General features: G+C 41.1%; 1 protein-coding gene across 2 annotated transcripts in view; it reads right to left on the minus strand.

Moving 5' to 3' along the window:
- LOC113636638 (WD repeat-containing protein 87-like) overlaps positions 1-24,587 on the minus strand; it is an 873,260-nt gene that overhangs the window by 129,342 nt on the left and 719,331 nt on the right. The gene's annotated exons all lie outside the window — the stretch shown is intronic.

The following is a 24,587-nucleotide window of genomic DNA, read 5'->3' on the forward strand; positions in this document are numbered from 1 at the left end:
CACTTCTGCCGTAGTTTCCCAGTCATCTGGCAGCACTACCTGACCACCCAGAGCCTGCCTCAACTTCTGTCTAAATTCCTCACAACATTACTCCTTTTTCAGCTTCCACCAATTGGTTTTCCTCTCTAACTTTGACCTCTTCCTCTTACAGACCATTGGAGTCATCCTACACGCCACCATCCTATGCTGTTTGGCTACACTCTCTCCCACTACCACTTTACAGTCACTAATCTCTTTCAGATTGCCTCTTCTACATAGGATGTAGTCTACCTGTGTTTTCCTACCTCCACTCTTGTAAGTCACTCTATGTTCCTCCCTCTTAACAAAATGTCCATCCTCTTAACAAAGTCCACTATTATATCCACCTTCCTTCCATCATATCAGCCAGTTCTCTACCTTTCCCTGTCATAGTACCAACATTCAAAGTTCCTATTCTCAGTCCTACACTCTTACCTTTCCTCTTCTCTCTCTGTCTGTGCACTCTCCTCCCTCCTCTACTTCATCGACCAACAGTAGCCCAATTTCCTGGTGCCCTGTAGGTCAACGGCGCTGATGCCGGTCGTTGTTAACCCGGGCCTTGACCGATCCGATATGAAATTCGTATTGACGATTCGCATGGTTACATTTGGCAATGTTTTACGCCGGATGCCCTTCCTGACGCAACCCTCTCTATTTATCCGGGCTTGGGACCAGCACAGAAGTCACTGGACTGTGACCCCCATGGCTAGATTTGTGACTGATACTGTATATGTAATGCAAATGTAAAAAATAAAATTGAAAAGCAAATACATTATTGAATGATTATAAACATGTTATTTTGCCTGTTAATGCCTGCAGTGCAGTGCAGAAAATAATATGACAACAATAAGGTCTAAATGTAACTGGCCCCTCTAACAGTACAACTAGCCCCAGCTTGCCCCCCACCCCCACCCCCCGTTGAAATGGTATAGAACCGCTACTGAATGCTGAACATATAGCAGTGAGAAGCGAAGCAACACACAAAGCTAGATAGTATTGGGCTGCTAGTTTGTTCTGTAGACTGTGTGCTGTGTTTGAATGAACACAGTCAGAATGATCAGAGTTACACTGCGACATCGGTGATCAGACTGCTGCAGAATCAGACAGAGTCACAGTGTGAGCTAACCGGATAACGCTAGGGAAAAAGACTAGCTCTTGTTGAAAGTGAGAGGTTTTGCTGTTTTACCTTGTGCCCAGAAACTGTGACATTCACAACAATGAGTAAAGAAACTCCAATATTTTCTACAAAATGAATAAACACCATGTATAACGATTAAACATAAACCTCAGTGAAAGTCTGTAGAGATCTGAGACACAGAACAAAAATCCACCAGCATGACCTCAGTGTCTTTATCCAATAGACAGATAAACACACGGATAAAGTTCAAGAGCAAAGGAGCAGATTCCAGTTTGTTAAAAAGTAGATGATGGACAGATGAGACAAAGACTAAGGGTGCTTTCACATCTATAGTTCGGTTCATTTGGTTCGGACCAAAAGCAAAAGAATTATACATTGTAGCTTTTTATGAGTTTTGGTTCCTTTTCACACCACACTGATCGTTCTGTTCCGCACCAGTTGAAACGAACCAAAATGCAGTCATGTGATAACATCCATATCACTCACTGGCCACACGTCTTTGTGCGTATTTCCTAATCTGCTTCTCGATTGGTAAAATATCATTTTAATGCACTGCAAACGGCGAAGATGCATCGCAAGACACCAGGAGGCGGCGAGCATTACTTTTGCGAAACTGTGACATGCTCATCTTCCGAAAATATTGCCAAAGAACCACTACAGCAGCTGGTTTAGTCCAAAATGCCCAATACTTTTTGCAGTTAGGTGTATTCGGTCTCGTATCGTGTTCTCACCAAAAACGAACCGTACCAGAGTTTGTTTGAAAGCGTACCGAGACCACCTCTTCAAGAAGGTCTCGATACGCTTGTTTTTTCCGCTTCTGGGGTGCACCAGAGTTCGATTGCTGCATTCTCACCTGCCCAAATGAACCGCACCATATGAGCAATCGAACTCTGGTACGATTCAACCAAACTAAACAAGGCAGGTGTGAAAGCACCCTAAGCTGTAGCAGAGTGATAAAAAGAGGAAAGTGTGAAGTGAAAAGAAAACTGTTCATGATCCAAATCAAAGCAGCACTTCTGTGAAACATGGAGACATGGACATTTATGGAAGACAGTAGAACTTGTCTTTATTTTTCCCTGATACAGATAGAAATGGGGTTAAAATATTGTGATGTTCAGCATTTTCACTTCATATGGAGTGTTTTATTCAGCAGCTGATCACAGATCTGTGTTACTGCACTGAGTAAAAACACCTCATGAAGTCTTTCATTATTTAATATAAACTATTTATAATGATTCACTATCTGTTGTTATATTTTATTAAAATAGTTAAAATTGTAGCTGAACATCTTTGAAAGCACAGAGTGAAGATTGTTTATCAGCTGTTCTGACTGTAAATCATAAGTTTTTATCATTGTATTTTATCTAACATTACATTTCTCTCTGTTGTTTTACATGATACTTCTCACAGCGGTAAGTAAATAACTCGACTTCACACTAATAGTAAAAGCTGATATTTTATAAACTTATCACATATATTACATTTTAATCCAGGAATCAAATAGTAACATAAACATTTGTAATAGATATAAAAAGTTTACACACCTCTGTTGAAATCGCAAGTTTTTGTTGTGTAATAAATGAAAACAAGAAAAATCATACCAGAAACTTTTCCACTTTTATAGTGAAATCGCAACTTATATATTAAAGTTATTTTAGAGTAATAAAATACATAAAAAAGAACAATAACCCGGTTGTATAAGTTCACACCCCTCTAAAGTTATACTTATTTGAGCACCTTTAGATTTTATCACATCATTAAATCTTTTTAAGAGTTATAACAAGAGATTTTATCAGTTTAACTCATCGTGACTCAGCAATATTTTGCCTTTCTTCCTTGTAAAAGCATTCTGACTCTGTCATATTGTCTGGGCATCTCCTGTGCACAGCCCTCTTCAGGTCAAACCACAGATTTTTGATTGGATTTGGATCTGGACTCTGGCGGCCATTCCTAACCCTTGAGCTTGTTTTGGTGAAGTCATTCGTTTGTTGATTTGTGTTTGTGCTTCGGGTCGTTGTCCTGCTGAAAGGTCAAATTCGTCTTCATCTTAGGTGTTTTAGCAGAAGCCTAAAGGTTTTGCACCAAAACTGACTGGTATTTGGAGCTATTCGTTATTTCCTCCAGTCTGATTAAAGCCCCAGTTCCAGCTGAAGAAAAGCAACCCCAAAGAATGATGCTGCCACCTCCATGCTTCACTGTGGGGATGGAGATCTTCTGGTGATGTGGTGTCTTTGTGCTGAACATGTCTTTGCTATTATGGCCAAAAGGTTCAACTTCAGTCTCATCAGACCATAAAATATTATTCCACATAGTTTTGGGAGACTGGATTTATTTTGTTGATAACTTTAGCCAGGCTTGGATGTTTTTTTTGTTTGTTTTTTGTTGTTGCATAAAACAGACTTCCATCTTGTCACTCTAACACTCAGTAGTTCAGACATATGAAGAACCTTATATTGGGCTTCTTGACAGCCTCCCTGACCAGTTTTCCGATGGGCTTCTGAATAATTTTAGAACGTCTTGATTTTCGTCTTTCCAGTGTTCCATGGTATATTCTATGTCTGGAAATTTGTTTGTAACCCTCTCCAAATTGATATTTCTCAACAATGAGATCCTGTACCTGCTTTGTCAGCTCTTTGCAGCCCCATGGCTTTTCCAGTTACTAAAATGAACAATCCTACAGGAACAGCTGTACTTTATTTGGTGTCCATCAGTCACTTTAATTGAAAGCAAGTATTTTCTATTGAGTATTTAACAAGAGTTTGAACGTGATTGGTCGATTCTGAACACTGCCACATTAGAAATTAGAAAAGGGTATGTAAACATATCCAACAGGGTTAATGTACATTTTTATTAAAGAGAGAAAAACAGAAGGAGATCACGCATCTTCTCTAATCTACTGCGACATGTCACATGCTGTCGTAACCAGTATATAGACGAGGCAGCAGTAAAGAACATCATTCTGTTATCTGTTCAGGTTTTACATTGATAAATGTCTGTGTTTATAATTAAAGGAAGTGAGAATCTGATATTCTGTATATTCCTTCATCTACTACAATAGCACAGAGATATATTACAAAATATTTCACTATATATTTAAAATACACATGGGGAAATGTACAAATACTGACATACTGTATATTGGTAAAGACATGCAGAGATCAGAAAATAGGATTTTCCAATAAATCACAAGATATTTCTCTTCCTTAAGGGGAACTAGCGGTATATTAGCACAATGCTACATGATACAGATTTACTGTGTGTGATGACTGATTGTTGTCTAGTTTTCCTCTTTTTTATTAAGACACACATCAGCTGTGCTAGCTGAGTAACAGTTACTTTCCACATTTTCACATGGAACAATTCACATTTGTAATCATGCATAAAATCTTCACACTGTTTTATTTACTTTCACAGCCTGATCCGATCGGTGAGTATAAACCCCTTTTCTGTGCTAGTGATGTCTTGATGCTGCATGAATAATATATTTATTGTTCAGATGAAATAGATTAGACTGTGCTGTGTGTTCAGAGTGCAATAGCACATAGATATCTGAGCATCATGAGCATAGTGTAGTGAACACAATCATGCTGGTGTCTAGTTTGTCCTTTAGTGTTGTAGAGACACAGATATGTGATTAGCGGTTCTGGGGGCTGGCCGTGGGGTGGTGGTGTGTGTGTGTGTGGGGGGGGGTGTTCCGGGTGGGTAGGGGGGGCCAGTGCCCCTGTGACAACAAGTTGGGCCCCCTTGTGGCCCCCCTAAATGGAGTGTGAAATAATTTTTACAAAACTATGGAAATGTAACCCACACATTTTTAGAGGGACCGCTTAAAGTGGAACAAAACAGTATCATAGAACATTCATCTGCAGGTGTTTTTCTCCTCAGAAGTTGGTGGAATTTTGCACGAATATTATAGTTGATGACTTCAAGCAAAGAAGGAAATATAGAGCTGAGCAAAGTTGTTAATATGTTGTATTTGTATTAAATGCATTAGAGGAGTAATGCATATGTAAATGCATAAGGTTAGATCAGCTAATCTCAACCTGGCCATTTGTTTGTTTGTGGCAGTTTGTAAAGGGATAAAATATATGATCAACAAACTCATGGTTCTGAGTGTTTACTGTACAACAGTAAACGAGTTGTAACATTAAATTTTTAGACATAGTTAGTTACCTAGCAAGTCAGTTATTTTCAGTAAATTAATTCATAAGCTTCTTGGTCCCCATTGCTTTTGCTCTATAGTTCTTACCAAAATGAAGAGAAAGAAGGACATCAGGTCATTCTTCCAAAGAAAAGATAAGGTAGAGACTGAGACAGAGCCAGATGGTTCAGGTGTGGAGAGAGCAAAGAGCCTGCAGAGAGAGAGCAGGAAGAGTTGTCCATTGGAGAGACTGAGACTGAGAGTGAAGGAATAGTGGAATAGAGGAATAGAGGTGATGTGTTTCTCAAAGAAAAGTCCCTGTTTCCATTTGCTAGAATGTATGAATCAAATATTGAGGACTTGGGGTATGAACTACATCAGTTCAGAAGAATTTTATAAAGGAAAATACAGAGTGGCATGCAGAAACCCTCCAGTAAGTATAGCTGGCATTATTCATTGAATCTTTTAAAGAGGTTTTCTTTGAGCTTTTTAAACTATGCTGTTTAATCCCTGTTAGTACTGCTTCTTGTGACCAGAGTTTTTCTGCACTAAAGCTGGTGAAAACCCATCTCAGATCCACAATGTCAGATGACAGATTGAGCAGTTTAGGTGTTTTAAGTATTGAGTCAAGGAGGGCAAAGGCCTTAAATTTAGATGAATTTGCTGATCTTTTTGCAAAAAAAACACAAAAATCGTAGAATACAGTTATTGTGACTGATTCTGCATCTTCTTCTTCTTCTTTCGGCTTTTCCCTTCAGGGGTCGCCATAGCGAATCATCTCTCTCCACCTATCCCTATCTTCTGCATCCCCAACACTTGCACCCACTAGCTTCAAATCCTCATTAATTACATCCATATACCTCCTCTTTGGCCTTCCTCTTTGCCTCCTGCCTGGCAGCTCCATGTCCAACATTCTCCTACCAACATACCCACTCTCCCTCCTCTGAACATGTCCAAACCATCTTAATCTGGCCTCCCTAACTTTGTCCCCCAAACGTCCAACATGAGCTGTCCCACTGATGTACTCGTTCCTAATCCTGTCCAATCTTGTCACTCCCAAAGAGAACCTCAACATCTTCAGTTCGGCTACCTCTAGCTCTGACTCCTGTCTCTTCTTCAGTGACTCTGTCTCTAAACCATACAGCATGGCCGGACTCACCACTGTCCTATACAACTTCCCCTAGATTCTCCCTGATATTTTCCTATCACACAGAACTCCTGACACCTTTCTTCACCCACTCCAATCTGCCAGCACTCGCTTCTTTACGTCTTTCCCACTCTCTCCATTACTCTGAACTGTTGACCCCAAGTACTTAAACTCCTGCAACTTCTTCACCTTGTAACCTTACTGTTCCACTTCCCTCCCTTTCATTCACACACTCTTACTACGACTGACTTCCATTCCTCTTCTCTCCAGCGCAAACCTCCAAATCTCCAGGTGTTCCTCCACCTGCTCCCTGCTCTCACTACAGATCACAATGTCATCTGCAAACATCATCGTCCAAGGAGACTCCTGTCTGACCTCCTCTGACAACTGGTCCATCACTATAGCAAACAGGAAGGGGCTCAGAGCTGATCCCTGATGCAGTCCCACCTCCACTTTGAACTCTTCTGTCTGACCAACGGCACACCTCACCACTGTCCTGCTCCTCTCATACATGTGCTGCACCACTCAAACATACTTCTCTGCTACTCCTGACTTCCTCATGCAGTACCACAGCTCTTCTCTTGGCACCCAGTCATACGCTTTCTCTAGTCCACAAACACACAGTGCAACTCCCTCTGACCATCCCTATACTTCTCCATCAACATTCTCAGAGCAAAAATTGCATCTGCTGTGCTCTTTCTGGGCATGAACCCATACTGCTGCTCACAAATTTCCACCACCATCCTTAACCTAGCTTCCACTACTCTTTCCCACAGCTACATTGTATGGCTCATCAACTTTATTCCCCTATAGTTGCTGCAACTCTGCACATCACCCTTATTCTTAAAGATTGGCACTAACACATTCCTTCTCCATTCCTCAGGCATCCAATCACTCTCTAAAACCCTGTAACAAACTAATTAAAAATCCCACTGCTGCCTCTCCTAGACACTTCCAGACCTCTACCTTTTCATCCTCTTCAAAGCCTTCCTGACTTCATCCTTTCTAATCTTATCTACTTCTTGTTCCACAGAGTTCACCCCTTCTACTCTTTTTCCCCTCTCATTTTCCTCATTCATCAGCTCCTCAAAGTATTCCTTCCATCTCCTCTGTATGCTCTCCTCACTTGTGAGCACCCTTCCATCTCTATCCTTAATAATTCTAACTTGCTGCACATCCTCCCCATCTGGATCCCTCTGCCTCGCTAACCTGTACATGTCCTTCTCTCCTTCTCTAGTGTCTAACCTAGTGTACAACTCGTCATATGCCTTCTGCTTGGCCTTAGAAACCTCCCTCTTCACTCTGCGCTGTAACTCCTTGTATTCCTGTCTATTCTCTTCAGTCCTGTCCATATCCCACTTCTTCTTGGCCAATTTCTTCCTCTGGATACTATCCTGAACTTCCTCATTCCACCACCAAGTCTTCTTATCTCCTTTCCTACTTCCAGACGACACACCCAGCACCTTTCTTCCTGATCACTTCTGCCGTAGTTTCCCAGTCATCTGGCAGCACTACCTGACCACCCAGAGCCTGCCTCAACTTCTGTCTAAATTCCTCACAACATTACTCCTTTTTCAGCTTCCACCAATTGGTTTTCCTCTCTAACTTTGACCTCTTCCTCTTACAGACCATTGGAGTCATCCTACACGCCACCATCCTATGCTGTTTGGCTACACTCTCTCCCACTACCACTTTACAGTCACTAATCTCTTTCAGATTGCCTCTTCTACATAGGATGTAGTCTACCTGTGTTTTCCTACCTCCACTCTTGTAAGTCACTCTATGTTCCTCCCTCTTAACAAAATGTCCATCCTCTTAACAAAGTCCACTACCATCTGTCCTTCAAAGGTTCCTTTCCGTAACTCCAAACTTGCCCATCACATCCTTGTCACCTGTGTTCCCCTCACCAACATGTCCATTAAAGTCCGCTCCTATCACCACTCTCTCACCCGTGGGAATACTCTCAATCACCTCATCTAATTCACTCCAGAATCTCTCTTTCTCCTCTAACTCACAACCTATCTGTGGGGCATAACCACTAACATCATTCAACATCACCCCTTCAATCTCTAACTTCAGACTCATCACCCTGTCTGACACTCTCTTCACCTCCAGAACATTCCTCACAAACTCCTCCTTCAGGACCACACCTACCCCATTTCTCTTACTATCCACACCATAATAAATCAGCTTGAATCCTGCTCCTATACTACGAGCCTTGCTACCCTTCCACTTGGTCTCCTGTACACACAGTATATCCACCTTCCTTCCATCATATCAGCCAGCTCTCTACCTTTCCCTGTCATAGTACCAACATTCAAAGTTCCTATTCTCAGTCCTACACTCTTACCTTTCCTCTTCTCTCTCTGTCTGTGCACTCTCCTCCCTCCTCTACTTCATCGACCAACAGTAGCCCAATTTCCTGGTGCCCTGTAGGTCAACGGCGCTGATGCCGGACGTTGTTAATCCGGGCCTTGACCGATCCGATATGAAATTCGTATTGACGATTCGCATGGTTACATTTGGCAATGTTTTACGCCGGATGCCCTTCCTGACGCAACCCTCTCTATTTATCCGGGCTTGGGACCAGCACAGAAGTCACTGGACTGGACTGTGTAATGCAAATGTAAAAAATAAAATTGAAAAGCAAATACATAGTTGAATGATTATAAACATGTTATTTTGCCTGTTAATGCCTGCAGTGCAGTGCAGAAAATAATATGACAACAATAAGGTCTAAATGTAACTGGCCCCTCTAACAGTACAACTGGCCCCAGCTTGCCGCCCCCCACCCCCACCCCCCGTTGAAATGGTATAGAACCGCTACTGAATGCTGAACGTATAGCAGTGAGAAGCGAAGCAACACACAAAGCTAGATAGTATTGGGCTGCTAGTTTGTTCTGTAGACTGTGTGCTGTGTTTGAATGAGCGCAGTCAGAATGATCAGAGTTACACTGCGACATCGGTGATCAGACTGCTGCAGAATCAGACAGAGTCACAGTGTGAGCTAACCGGATAACGCTAGGGAAAAGACTAGCTCTTGTTGAAAGTGAGAGGTTTTGCTCTTTTACCTTGTGCTCAGAAACTGTAACAGTCACAGTGATGAGTAAAGAAACTCTGATATTTTCTACACAATGAAAAAACACCATGTATAACGATTAAACATAAACCTCAGTGAAAGACTGTAGAGATCTGAGACACAGAACAAAAATCCACCAGCATGACCTCAGTGTCTTTATCCAATAGACAGATAAACACACAGATAAAGTTCAAGAGCAAAGGAGCAGATTCCAGTTTGTTAAAAAGTAGATGATGGACAGATGAGACAAAGACTAAGGGTGCTTTCACATCTATAGTTCGGTTCATTTGGTTCGGACCAAAAGCAAAAGAATTATACATTGTAGCTTTTTATGAGTTTTGGTTCCTTTTCACACCACACTGATCGTTCTGTTCCGCACCAGTTGAAACGAACCAAAATGCAGTCATGTGATAACATCCATATCACTCACTGGCCACACGTCTTTGCGCGTATTTCCTAATCTGCTTCTCGATTGGTAAAATATCATTTTAATGCACTGCAAACGGCGAAGACGCATCGCAAGACACCAGGAGGCGGCGAGCATTACTTTTGCGAAACTGTGACATGCTCATCTTCCGAAAATATTGCCAACGACCCACTACGGCAGCTGGTTTAGTCCAAAATGCGCAATACTTTTTGCAGTTAGGTGTATTCGGTCTCGTATCGTGTTCTCACCAAAAACGAACCATACCAGAGTTTGTTTGAAAGCGTACCGAGACCACCTCTTCAAGAAGGTCTCGATACGCTTGTTTTTTCCGCTTCTGGGGTGCACCAGAGTTCGATTGCTGCATTCTCACCTGCCCAAATGAACCGCACCATATGAGCAATCGAACTCTGATACGATTCAACCAAACTAAACAAGGCAGGTGTGAAAGCACCCTAAGCTGTAGCAGAGTGATAAAAAGAGGAAAGTGTGAAGTGAAAAGAAAACTGTTCATGATCCAAATCAAAGCAGCACTTCTGTGAAACATGGAGACATGGACATTTATGGAAGACAGTAGAACTTGTCTTTATTTTTCCCTGATACAGATAGAAATGGGGTTAAAATATTGTGATGTTCAGCATTTTCACTTCATATGGAGTGTTTTATTCAGCAGCTGATCACAGATCTGTGTTACTGCACTGAGTAAAAACACCTCATGAAGTCTTTCATTATTTAATATAAACTATTTATAATGATTCACTATCTGTTGTTATATTTTATTAAAATTGTAGCTGAACATCTTTGAAAGCACAGAGTGAAGATTGTTTATCAGCTGTTCTGACTGTAAATCATAAGTTTTTCTCATTGTATTTTATCTAACATTACATTTCTCTCTGTTGTTTTACATGATACTTCTCACAGACTTGGTAAGTAAATAACTCGACTTCACACTAATAGTAAAAGCTGATATTTTATAAACTTCTCACATATATTACATTTTAATCCAGGAATCAAATAGAAACATAAAGATGATTTTCAGGTCATGTTTATGTGAAGGAGTCTGATCAGTAAGTGAGATTCCACTTCCATCAGTCAGCTTCTTTCCCACAATGCACCTGTGTGTAACCTCACTGCAGTGTAATAATGTACAGAGACGTTTACACGCAGCATATAACACACACCACTGACAGACTCCATTAGAATGTTAAACAATAAACATAAATCACAGCAGTAAAGAACATCATTCTGTTATCTGTTCAGGTTTTACATTGATAAATGTCTGTGTTTATAATTAAAGGAAGTGAGAATCTGATATTCTGTATATTCCTTTATCTACTACAATAGCACAGAGATATATTACAAAATATTTCACTATATATGTAAAATACACAGGGGGAAATGTACAAATACTGACATACTGTATATTGGTAAAGACATGCAGAGATCAGAAAATAGGATTTTCCAATAAATCACAAGATATTTCTCTTCCTTAAGGGGAACTAGCGGTATATTAGCACAATGCTACATGATACAGATTTACTGTGTGTGATGACTGATTGTTGTCTAGTTTTCCTCTTTTTTATTAAGACACACATCAGCTGTGTTTTAACCAGAGTAACAGTTACTTTCCACATTTTCACATGGAACAATTCACATTTGTAATCATGCATAAAATCTTCACACTGTTTTATTTACTTTCACAGGATATGTGGACTGGTGAGTATAAACCCCTTTTCTGTGCTAGTGATGTCTTGATGCTGCATGAATAATATATTTATTGTTCAGATGAAATAGATTAGACTGTGCTGTGTGTTCAGAGTGCAATAGCACATAGATATCTGAGCATCATGAGCATAGTGTAGTGAACACAACAGACTGTGATCTCTAACAGAACATTCATCATGCTGGTGTCTAGTTTGTCATTTAGTGTTGTACAGACACACAAATCTGACCTACACACTGATACTGAGAGAGAAAAAGCTGAACGTATAGCATTGAGAAGCAAAGTAACACACAAAGCTAGGTAATATTGGGCTGCTAGTTTGTTCTGTAGACTGTGTGCTGTGTTTGAATGAGCGCAGTCAGAATGATCAGAGTTACACTGTGACATCGGTGATCAGACTGCTGCAGAATCAGACAGAGTCACAGTGTGAGCTAACAGGATAACACTAGGGAAAAGACTAGCTCTTGTTGAATGTGAGAGGTTTTGCTCTTTTACCTTGTGATCAAACTGTGACTGTCACACTGATGAGTAAATAAACTCCAATATTTTATAAACAATGAATAAACACCATGTATAACGATTAAACATAAACCTCAGTGAAAGTCTGTAGAGATTAGATTAGATTCAACTTTATTGTCATTGTGCAAGGTACATGTACACAGCCAATGAAATCAGTTAGCATCTAACCAGAAGTGCATAGATGGCTTATTTACAAGTGGCAGTGTAATAAATGAGTATGAGGTTATACAGAAGTTGTGGTAATATGTACATATAATTGAATAAGGGTTTATATAGTGTAGTCTTTATATAAGTATGATACAGTATGAAGTGGTATGACAGATATAGCTGTACAAAGTACAAAAGGAATTTCATTATTTATATATATATATATATATATACACACACACACACAGACTAGACATAATAAAAATGGATGGACACACAGAAGTGTAATGATAGTTTTTGGATGGTGCAAGGATGCATGATTTTAAAGTGGTGCAAAATAGAGCAAAACACAGAAGAAAAGTGACCGTGCAGTGGTGATTATTAACACCATATCAGCTGTTCAGTGCAGAAACAGCCACGAGAAAGAAGCTATTTTTCAGTCTGTTTGTTCTGGCTCTGTGACAACGGTAGCGTCTGCCCGATGGGAGGAGTGCAAACAGTCCGTGGTTGGGGTGAGAGGGATCTTTGATGATGCCCCTCGCCCTTTGCAAACAGCGTTTTTTGAAAATGTCCTCCAAGGTGTGTAGTTCAATACCGATGATTTGTTGGGCGGTTTTCACCACCCTGAAGGGCTTTACGGACTGAAGCTGTGCAGCTGCTGTACCACATTGAGATGCAGGTTGTGAGGATACTCTCAATGGTACAGCGGTAAAAGTTCTCCAGTATCCTGTAGCACAGACGAGACTTTTTAAGACTCCTCAGAAAATATAGGTGCTGTTTTGCCTTTCTGATCAGGATGGAAATGTTCAGAGACCAGGTGAGGTCCTCAGAGATGTGTATTCCAAGGAACTTGAAGCTGGGTACACGCTCAACAGCAGTTCTGTTGATGTGAATTGGAGGATGAGTGTGATTGCCAGCACGTCTGAAATCCACAATGACCTCCTTGGTCTTTCTGGTGTTAAGTTCCAGGTTATTGTCCTCATACCATGCTACTAGGTGCTGGATCTCCTCCCTGTAAGCCGTCTCGTCGTTACCTTCAATCAGGCCTACCACTGTGGTGTCGTCTGCGAACTTTATAATGCTGTTTGAGGTATGGACAGGTATGCAGTCATGGGTGAAAAGGGAGTATCGCAGTGGAGACAATACACATCCCTGAGGGACCTCAGTGCTGATGGTGAGACTGGAGGAGGTGACAGTGTTCAAACGAACAGACTGTGATCTGTTCATGAGGAAGTCCAGAATCCAATTGCAGAGTTGTGTGATGATGCCAAGTTGTTCCAGCTTCACTGTTAGCTTGGAAGAGCTGACTGTATTAAAAGCTGATCTGAAATCAAAAAACAGCATCCTGGCATAGGTGTCAGATATATCCAAGTGAGCCAGGGCAGAATGAAGTGCAGTGGAAATGGCGTCCTCAGTTGATCTATTTGGGTGATAACCAAATTGGTAAGGGTCCAGGCTGGGTGGCAGACAGGCTTTAAGGTGGATGAGGACCAGTCTTTCGAAGCACTTGTCGATGACAGGTGTGAGTGCGACGGGAAGAAAGTCAGCCATATCTGTTGCAGTGGAGTGCATTGGCACCGGCACGATGGTAGCAGACTTGAAGCAGGATGGGACGATTTCCTGGGCCAAGGACAGATTAAAGATGTCCGTGAAGACCTCGGCCAGTTGCTCCGTGCATGCTCTGAGTACACGACCAAGGATGCCATCAGAGCCAGCTGCTTTCCTTACATTCACCCGTCCCAGGGTGGCACACACTTCAGAGGTGGAGAGTGTAAGAGGCTGCTCACCTGATAACGGCTCTGTTTTGAACAAGGGCTCCATGTTCACCTTTTCAAAGTGAGCATAGAAGAGGTTGAGCTTGTTGGGGAGTGAGGCAGAGCGGTGGTTTGTGGTAAGTGATAGCCTGTATTCCTTGCCACATGCATCGGGAGTCAGCAGAGTTGAAGTGCTCCTCAATCTGCTGTTTGTAAGCATGTTTGGCTTTGCAGATTCCCCTCCTCAGATCGGCTCTGGCGACGCTGTAGGCCCCCCGTTCTCCAGACCTGTATTGCGTGCTTTGAGCAGGAGATGGACCTCCTGGTTCATCCATGGCTTCTGATTGGGGAAGACTTTGATGTTTTTTTAGTCTAGTCACCCGATCCACACAGCTATTGATGTGATCAAGGAGAGCGTTGGTGTAGGTGTTGATGTTGGTGACGGAATCAGTCGGGGCCTGTGAAGCGAATTCACTCCAGTCTGTGTGTGAGAACTGCTGCTGGAGAGAAGCATCAGCCCCATCCATCCAAACTTTAACAGTCCTGATAGTGGGTTTCACACGTCTGATGACTGGAGAGTACTCCGGCAGTAGGAACAATGAGAGATGGTCTGATTGTCCGAGGTGGGGGAGGGATGTGACATTGTAAGCATCGGCCACTATTGTATATACAGGATCCAGAGTTTTTTGTCCCCTGGTGAAACATGACACATTCTGTTGGAATTTTGGCAGAAAAGATCTTAAATTGCAGTGATTAAAATCCCCAGCAACAACAACGGCTTTCTTTGTTAAAAAGTAGATAGATGATGGACAGATGAGACAAAGACTAAGCTGTAGCAGAGTGATGAAAAGAGGAGTGAAGTGTGAAGTTAAAAGAAAACTGTTTATGATCCAAATCAAAGCAGCACTTCTGTGAAACATGGAGACATGGACATTTATGGAAGACAGTAGAACTTGTCTTTATTTTTCCCTGATACAGATAGAAATGGGGTTAAAATATGGTGATGTTCAGCATTTTCACTTCATATGGAGTGTTTTATTCAGCAGCTGATCACAGATCTGTGTTACTGCACTGAGTAAAAACACCTCATGAAGTCTTTCATTATTTAATATAAACTATTTATAATGATTCACTATCTGTTGTTATATTTTATTAAAATTGTAGCTGAACATCTTTGAAAGCACAGAGTGAAGATTGTTTATCAGCTGTTCTGACTGTAAATCATAAGTTTTTCTCATTGTATTTTATCTAACATTACATTTCTCTCTGTTGTTTTACATGATACTTCTCACAGGGGTAAGTAAATAACTCGACTTCACACTAATAGTAAAAGCTGATATTTTATAAACTTCTCACATATACTACATTTTAATCCAGGAATCAAATAGAAACATAAAGATGATTTTCAGATCATGTTTATGTGAAGGAGTCTGATCAGTAAGTGAGATTCCACTTCCATCAGTCAGCTTCTTTCCCACAATGCACCTGTGTGTAACCTCACTGCAGTGTAATAATGTACAGAGACGTTTACACGCAGCATATAACACACACCACTGACAGACTCCATTAGAATGTTAAACAATAAACATAAATCACAGCAGTAAAGAACATCATTCTGTTATCTGTTCAGGTTTTACATTGATAAATGTCTGTGTTTATAATTAAAGGAAGTGAGAATCTGATATTCTGTATATTCCTTTATCTACTACAATAGCACAGAGATATATTACAAAATATTTCACTATATATGTAAAATACACAGGGGGAAATGTACAAATACTGACATACTGTATATTGGTAAAGACATGCAGAGATCAGAAAATAGGATTTTCCAATAAATCACAAGATATTTCTCTTCCTTAAGGGGAACTAGCGGTATATTAGCACAATGCTACATGATACAGATTTACTGTGTGTGATGACTGATTGTTGTCTAGTTTTCCTCTTTTTTATTAAGACACACATCAGCTGTGTTTTAACCAGAGTAACAGTTACTTTCCACATTTTCACATGGAACAATTCACATTTGTAATCATGCATAAAATCTTCACACTGTTTTATTTACTTTCACAGGTTCGACTGAGACGTGAGTATAAACCCCTTTTCTGTGCTAGTGATGTCTTGATGCTGCATGAATAATGTATTTATTGTTCAGATGAAATAGATTAGACTGTGCTGTGTGTTCAGAGTGCAATAGCACATAGATATCTGAGCATCATGAGCATAGTGTAGTGAACACAACAGACTGTGATCTCTAACAGAACATTCATCATGCTGGTGTCTAGTTTGTCATTTAGTGTTGTACAGACACAGAAATCTGACCTACACACTGATACTGAGAGAGAAAAAGCTGAACGTATAGCATTGAGAAGCAAAGTAACACACAAAGCTAGGTAATATTGGGCTGCTAGTTTGTTCTGTAGACTGTGTGCTGTGTTTGAATGAGCGCAGTCAGAATGATCAGAGTTACACTGCGACATCGGTGATCAGACTGCTGCAGAATCAGACAGAGTCACAGTGTGAGCTAACAGGATAACACTAGGGAAAAGACTAGCTCTTGTTGAATGTGAGAGGTTTTGCTCTTTTACCTTGTGATCAAACTGTGACTGTCACACTGATGAGTAAATAAACTCCAATATTTTATAAACAATGAATAAACACCATGTATAACGATTAAACATAAACCTCAGTGAAAGTCTGTAGAGATTAGATTAGATTCAACTTTATTGTCATTGTGCAAGGTACATGTACACAGCCAATGAAATCAGTTAGCATCTAACCAGAAGTGCATAGATGGCTTATTTACAAGTGGCAGTGTAATAAATAAGAGTATGAGGTTATACAGAAGTTGTGGTAATATGTACATATAATTGAATAAGGGTTTATATAGTGTAGTCTTTATATAAGTATGATACAGTATGAAGTGGTATGACAGATATAGCTGTACAAAGTACAAAAGGAATTTCATTATATATATATATATATATATATATATATATATATTTATTTATATATACACACACACACAGACTAGACATAATAAAAATGGATGGACACACAGAAGTGTAATGATAGTTTTTGGATGGTGCAAGGATGCATGATTTTAAAGTGGTGCAAAATAGAGCAAAACACAGAAGAAAAGTGACCGTGCAGTGGTGATTATTAACACCATATCAGCTGTTCAGTGCAGAAACAGCCACGAGAAAGAAGCTATTTTTCAGTCTGTTTGTTCTGGCTCTGTGACAACGGTAGCGTCTGCCCGATGGGAGGAGTGCAAACAGTCCGTGGTTGGGGTGAGAGGGATCTTTGATGATGCCCCTCGCCCTTTGCAAACAGCGTTTTTTGAAAATGTCCTCCAAGGTGTGTAGTTCAATACCGATGATTTGTTGGGCGGTTTTCACCACCCTGAAGGGCTTTACGGACTGAAGCTGTGCAGCTGCTGTACCACATTGAGATGCAGGTTGTGAGGATACTCTCAATGGTACAGCGGTAAAAGTTCTCCAGTATCCTGTAGCACAGACAAGACTTTTTAAGACTCCTCAGAAAATATAGGTGCTGTTTTGCCTTTCTGATCAGGATGGAAATGTTCAGAGACCAGGTGAGGTCCTCAGAGATGTGTATTCCAAGAACTTCGTGGGTACACGCTCAACAGCAGTTCTGTTGATGTGAATTGGAGGATGAGTGTGATTGCCAGCACGTCTGAAATCCACAATGACCTCCTTGGTCTTTCTGGTGTTAAGTTCCAGGTTATTGTCCTCATACCATGCTACTAGGTGCTGGATCTCCTCCCTGTAAGCCGTCTCGTCGTTACCTTCAATCAGGCCTACCACTGTGGTGTCGTCTGCGAACTTTATAATGCTGTTTGAGGTATGGACAGGTATGCAGTCATGGGTGAAAAGGGAGTATCGCAGTGGAGACAATACACATCCCTGAGGGACCTCAGTGCTGATGGTGAGACTGGAGGAGGTGACAGTGTTCAAACGAACAGACTGTGATCTGTTCATGAGGAAGTCCAGAATCCAATTGCAGAGTTGTGTGATGATGCCAAGTTGTTCCAGCTTCACTGTTAGCTTGGAAGAGCTGACTGTATTAAAAGCTGATCTGAAATCAAAAAACAGCATCCTGGCATAGGTGTCAGATATATCCAAGTGAGCCAGGGCAGAATGAAATGCAGTGGAAATGGCGTCCTCAGTTGATCTATTTGGGTGATAACCAAATTGGTAAGGGTCCAGGCTGGGTGGCAGACAGGCTTTAAGGTGGATGAGGACCAGTCTTTCGAAGCACTTGTCGATGACAGGTGTGAGTGCGACGGGAAGAAAGTCAGCCATATCTGTTGCAGTGGAGTGCATTGGCACCGGCACGATGGTAGCAGACTTGAAGCAGGATGGGACGATTTCCTGGGCCAAGGACAGATTAAAGATGTCCGTGAAGACCTCGGCCAGTTGCTCCGTGCATGCTCTGAGTACACGACCAAGGATGCCATCAGAGCCAGCTGCTTTCCTTACATTCACCCGTCCCAGGGTGGTGCACACTTCAGAGGTGGAGAGTGTAAGAGGCTGCTCACCTGATAACGGCTCTGTTTTGAACAAGGGCTCCATGTTCACCTTTTCAAAGTGAGCATAGAAGAGGTTGAGCTTGTTGGGGAGTGAGGCAGAGCGGTGGTTTGTGGTAAGTGATAGCCTGTATTCCTTGCCACATGCATCGGGAGTCAGCAGAGTTGAAGTGCTCCTCAATCTGCTGTTTGTAAGCATGTTTGGCTTTGCAGATTCCCCTCCTCAGATCGGCTCTGGCGACGCTGTAGGCCCCCCGTTCTCCAGACCTGTATTGCGTGCTTTGAGCAGGAGATGGACCTCCTGGTTCATCCATGGCTTCTGATTGGGGAAGACTTTGATGTTTTTTTAGTCTAGTCACCCGATCCACACAGCTATTGATGTGATCAAGGAGAGCGTTGGTGTAGGTGTTGATGTTGGTGACGGAATCAGTCGGGGCCTGTGAAGCGAATTCACTCCAGTCTGTGTGTGAGAACTGCTGCTGGAGAGAAGCATCAGCCCCATCCATCCAAACTTTAACAGTCCTGATAGTGGGTTTCACACGTCTGATGACTGGAGAGTACTCCGGCAGTAGGAACAATGAGAGATGGTCTGATTGTCCGAGGTGGGGGAGGGATGTGACATTGTAAGCATCGGCCACTATTGTATATACAGGATCCAGAGTTTTTTGTCCCCTGGTGAAACATGACACATTCTGTTGGAATTTTGGCAGAAAAGATCTTAAATTGCAGTGATTAAAATCCCCAGCAACAACAACGGCTTTCTTTGTTAAAAAGTAGATAGATGATGGACAGATGAGACAAAGACTAAGCTGTAGCAGAGTGATGAAAAGAGGAGTGAAGTGTGAAGTTAAAAGAAAACTGTTTATGATCCAAATCAAAGCAGCACTTCTGTGAAACATGGAGACATGGACATTTATGGAAGACAGTAGAACTTGTCTTTATTTTTCCCTGATACAGATAGAAATGGGGTTAAAATATGGTGATGTTCAGCATTTTCACTTCATATGGAGTGTTTTATTCAGCAGCTGATCACAGATCTGTGTTACTGCACTGAGTAAAAACACCTCATGAAGTCTTTCATTATTTAATATAAACTATTTATAATGATTCACTATCTGTTGTTATATTTTATTAAAATTGTAGCTGAACATCTTTGAAAGCACAGAGTGAAGATTGTTTATCAGCTGTTCTGACTGTAAATCATAAGTTTTTCTCATTGTATTTTATCTAACATTACATTTCTCTCTGTTGTTTTACATGATACTTCTCACAGACTTGGTAAGTAAATAACTCGACTTCACACTAATAGTAAAAGCTGATATTTTATAAACTTCTCACATATATTACATTTTAATCCAGGAATCAAATAGAAACATAAAGATGATTTTCAGGTCATGTTTATGTGAAGGAGTCTGATCAGTAAGTGAGATTCCACTTCCATCAGTCAGCTTCTTTCCCACAATGCACCTGTGTGTAACCTCACTGCAGTGTAATAATGTACAGAGACGTTTACACGCAGCATATAACACACACCACTGACAGACTCCATTAGAATGTTAAACAATAAACATAAATCACAGCAGTAAAGAACATCATTCTGTTATCTGTTCAGGTTTTACATTGATAAATGTCTGTGTTTATAATTAAAGGAAGTGAGAATCTGATATTCTGTATATTCCTTTATCTACTACAATAGCACAGAGATATATTACAAAATATTTCACTATATATGTAAAATACACAGGGGGAAATGTACAAATACTGACATACTGTATATTGGTAAAGACATGCAGAGATCAGAAAATAGGATTTTCCAATAAATCACAAGATATTTCTCTTCCTTAAGGGGAACTAGCGGTATATTAGCACAATGCTACATGATACAGATTTACTGTGTGTGATGACTGATTGTTGTCTAGTTTTCCTCTTTTTTATTAAGACACACATCAGCTGTGTTTTAACCAGAGTAACAGTTACTTTCTACATTTTCACATGGAACAATTCACATTTGTAATCATGCATAAAATCTTCACACTGTTTTATTTACTTTCACAGGTTGAAGAGTCTTGTGAGTATAAATCCCTTTTCTGTGCTAGTGATGTCTTGATGCTGCATGAATAATATATTTATTGTTCAGATGAAATAGATTAGACTGTGCTGTGTGTTCAGAGTGCAATAGCACATAGATATCTGAGCATCATGAGCATAGTGTAGTGAACACAACAGACTGTGATCTCTAACAGAACATTCATCATGCTGGTGTCTAGTTTGTCATTTAGTGTTGTACAGACACACAAATCTGACCTACACACTGATACTGAGAGAGAAAAAGCTGAACGTATAGCAGTGAGAAGCAAAGTAACACACAAAGCTAGGTAATATTGGGCTGCTAGTTTGTTCTGTAGACTGTGTGCTGTGTTTGAATGAGCGCAGTCAGAATGATCAGAGTTACACTGTGACATCGGTGATCAGACTGCTGCAGAATCAGACAGAGTCACAGTGTGAGCTAACAGGATAACACTAGGGAAAAGACTAGCTCTTGTTGAATGTGAGAGGTTTTGCTCTTTTACCTTGTGATCAAACTGTGACTGTCACACTGATGAGTAAATAAACTCCAATATTTTATAAACAATGAATAAACACCATGTATAACGATTAAACATAAACCTCAGTGAAAGTCTGTAGAGATTAGATTAGATTCAACTTTATTGTCATTGTGCAAGGTACATGTACACAGCCAATGAAATCAGTTAGCATCTAACCAGAAGTGCATAGATGGCTTATTTACAAGTGGCAGTGTAATAAATAAGAGTATGAGGTTATACAGAAGTTGTGGTAATATGTACATATAATTGAATAAGGGTTTATATAGTGTAGTCTTTATATAAGTATGATACAGTATGAAGTGGTATGACAGATATAGCTGTACAAAGTACAAAAGGAATTTCATTATATATATATATATATATATATATATATATATATATATTTATATATATATATATATATATATATATTTATTTATATATACACACACACAGACTAGACATAATAAAAATGGATGGACACACAGAAGTGTAATGATAGTTTTTGGATGGTGCAAGGATGCATGATTTTAAAGTGGTGCAAAATAGAGCAAAACACAGAAGAAAAGTGACCGTGCAGTGGTGATTATTAACACCATATCAGCTGTTCAGTGCAGAAACAGCCACGAGAAAGAAGCTATTTTTCAGTCTGTTTGTTCTGGCTCTGTGACAACGGTAGCGTCTGCCCGATGGGAGGAGTGCAAACAGTCCGTGGTTGGGGTGAGAGGGATCTTTGATGATGCCCCTCGCCCTTTGCAAACAGCGTTTTTTGAAAATGTCCTCCAAGGTGTGTAGTTCAATACCGATGATTTGTTGGGCGGTTTTCACCACCCTGAAGGGCTTTACGGACGGAAGCTGTGCAGCTGCTGTACCACATTGAGATGCAGGTTGTGAGGATACTCTCAATGGTACAGCGGTAAAAGTTCTCCAGTATCCTGTAGCACAGACGAGACTTTTTAAGACTCCTCAGAAAATATAGGTGCTGTTTTGCCTTTCTGATCAGGATGGAAATGTTCAGAGACCAGGTGAGGTCCTCAGAGATGTGTATTCCAAGAACTTGCTGGGTACACGCTCAACAGCAGTTCTGTTGATGTGAATTGGAGGATGAGTGTGATTGCCAGCACGTCTGAAATCCACAATGACCTCCTTGGTCTTTCTGGTGTTAAGTTCCAGGTTATTGTCCTCATACCATGCTACTAGGTGCTGGATCTCCTCCCTGTAAGCCGTCTCGTCGTTACCTTCAATCAGGCCTACCACTGTGGTGTCGTCTGCGAACTTTATAATGCTGTTTGAGGTATGGACAGGTATGCAGTCATGGGTGAAAAGGGAGTATCGCAGTGGAGACAATACACATCCCTGAGGGACCTCAGTGCTGATGGTGAGACTGGAGGAGGTGACAGTGTTCAAACGAACAGACTGTGATCTGTTCATGAGGAAGTCCAGAATCCAATTGCAGAGTTGTGTGATGATGCCAAGTTGTTCCAGCTTCACTGTTAGCTTGGAAGAGCTGACTGTATTAAAAGCTGATCTGAAATCAAAAAACAGCATCCTGGCATAGGTGTCAGATATATCCAAGTGAGCCAGGGCAGAATGAAATGCAGTGGAAATGGCGTCCTCAGTTGATCTATTTGGGTGATAACCAAATTGGTAAGGGTCCAGGCTGGGTGGCAGACAGGCTTTAAGGTGGGTGAGGACCAGTCTTTCGAAGCACTTGTCGATGACAGGTGTGAGTGCGACGGGAAGAAAGTCAGCCATATCTGTTGCAGTGGAGTGCATTGGCACCGGCACGATGGTAGCAGACTTGAAGCAGGTGGGGACGATTTCCTGGGCCAAGGACAGATTAAAGATGTCCGTGAAGACCTCGGCCAGTTGCTCCGTGCATGCTCTGAGTACACGACCAAGGATGCCATCAGAGCCAGCTGCTTTCCTTACATTCACCCGTCCCAGGGTGGTGCACACTTCAGAGGTGGAGAGTGTAAGAGGCTGCTCACCTGATAACGGCTCTGTTTTGAACAAGGGCTTCATGTTCACCTTTTCAAAGCGAGCATAGAAGAGGTTGAGCTTGTTGGGGAGTGAGGCAGAGCGGTGGTTTGTGGTAAGTGATAGCCTGTATTCCTTGCCACATGCATCGGGAGTCAGCAGAGTTGAAGTGCTCCTCAATCTGCTGTTTGTAAGCATGTTTGGCTTTGCAGATTCCCCTCCTCAGATCGGCTCTGGCGACGCTGTAGGCCCCCCGTTCTCCAGACCTGTATTGCGTGCTTTGAGCAGGAGATGGACCTCCTGGTTCATCCATGGCTTCTGATTGGGGAAGACTTTGATGTTTTTTTAGTCTAGTCACCCGATCCACACAGCTATTGATGTGATCAAGGAGAGCGTTGGTGTAGGTGTTGATGTTGGTGACGGAATCAGTCGAGGCCTGTGAAGCGAATTCACTCCAGTCTGTGTGTGAGAACTGCTGCTGGAGAGAAGCATCTGGATGGATGGGGCTGATGCTTCTCTCCAGCAGCAGTTCTCACACACAGACTGGAGTGAATTCGCTGTGTCACATCCCTCCCCCACCTCGGACAATCAGACCATCTCTCATTGTTCCTACTGCCCAAGTACTCTCCAGTCATCAGACAGTACTTGGGCAGTAGGAACAATGAGAGATGGTCTGATTGTCCGAGGTGGGGGAGGGATGTGACATTGTAAGCATCGGCCACACTTGTATATACATGATCCAGAGTTTTTTGTCCCCTGGTGAAACATGACACATTCTGTTGGAATTTTGGCAGAAAAGATCTTAAATTGCAGTGATTAAAATCCCCAGCAACAATAACGGCTTTCTTTGTTAAAAAGTAGATAGATGATGGACAGATGAGACAAAGACTAAGCTGTAGCAGAGTGATGAAAAGAGGAAAGTGTGAAGTGAAAAGAAAACTGTTCATGATCCAAATCAAAGCAGCACTTCTGTGAAACATGGAGACATGGACATTTATGGAAGACAGTAGAACTTGTCTTTATTTTTCCCTGATACAGATAGAAATGGGGTTAAAATATTGTGATGTTCAGCATTTTCACTTCATATGGAGTGTTTTATTCAGCAGCTGATCACAGATCTGTGTTACTGCACTGAGTAAAAACACCTCATGAAGTCTTTCATTATTTAATATGAACTATTTATAATGATTCACTATCTGTTGTTATATTTTATTAAAATAGTTAAAATTGTAGCTGAACATCTTTGAAAGCACAGAGTGAAGATTGTTTATCAGCTGTTCTGACTGTAAATCATAAGTTTTTCTCATTGTATTTTATCTAACATTACATTTCTCTCTGTTGTTTTACATGATGCTTCTCACAGACTGGGTAAGTAAATAACTC

Source organism: Tachysurus fulvidraco, chromosome 26, assembly GCF_022655615.1.
Source record: "Tachysurus fulvidraco isolate hzauxx_2018 chromosome 26, HZAU_PFXX_2.0, whole genome shotgun sequence".
NCBI classification, from domain to species: Eukaryota; Metazoa; Chordata; class Actinopteri; order Siluriformes; family Bagridae; genus Tachysurus; species Tachysurus fulvidraco.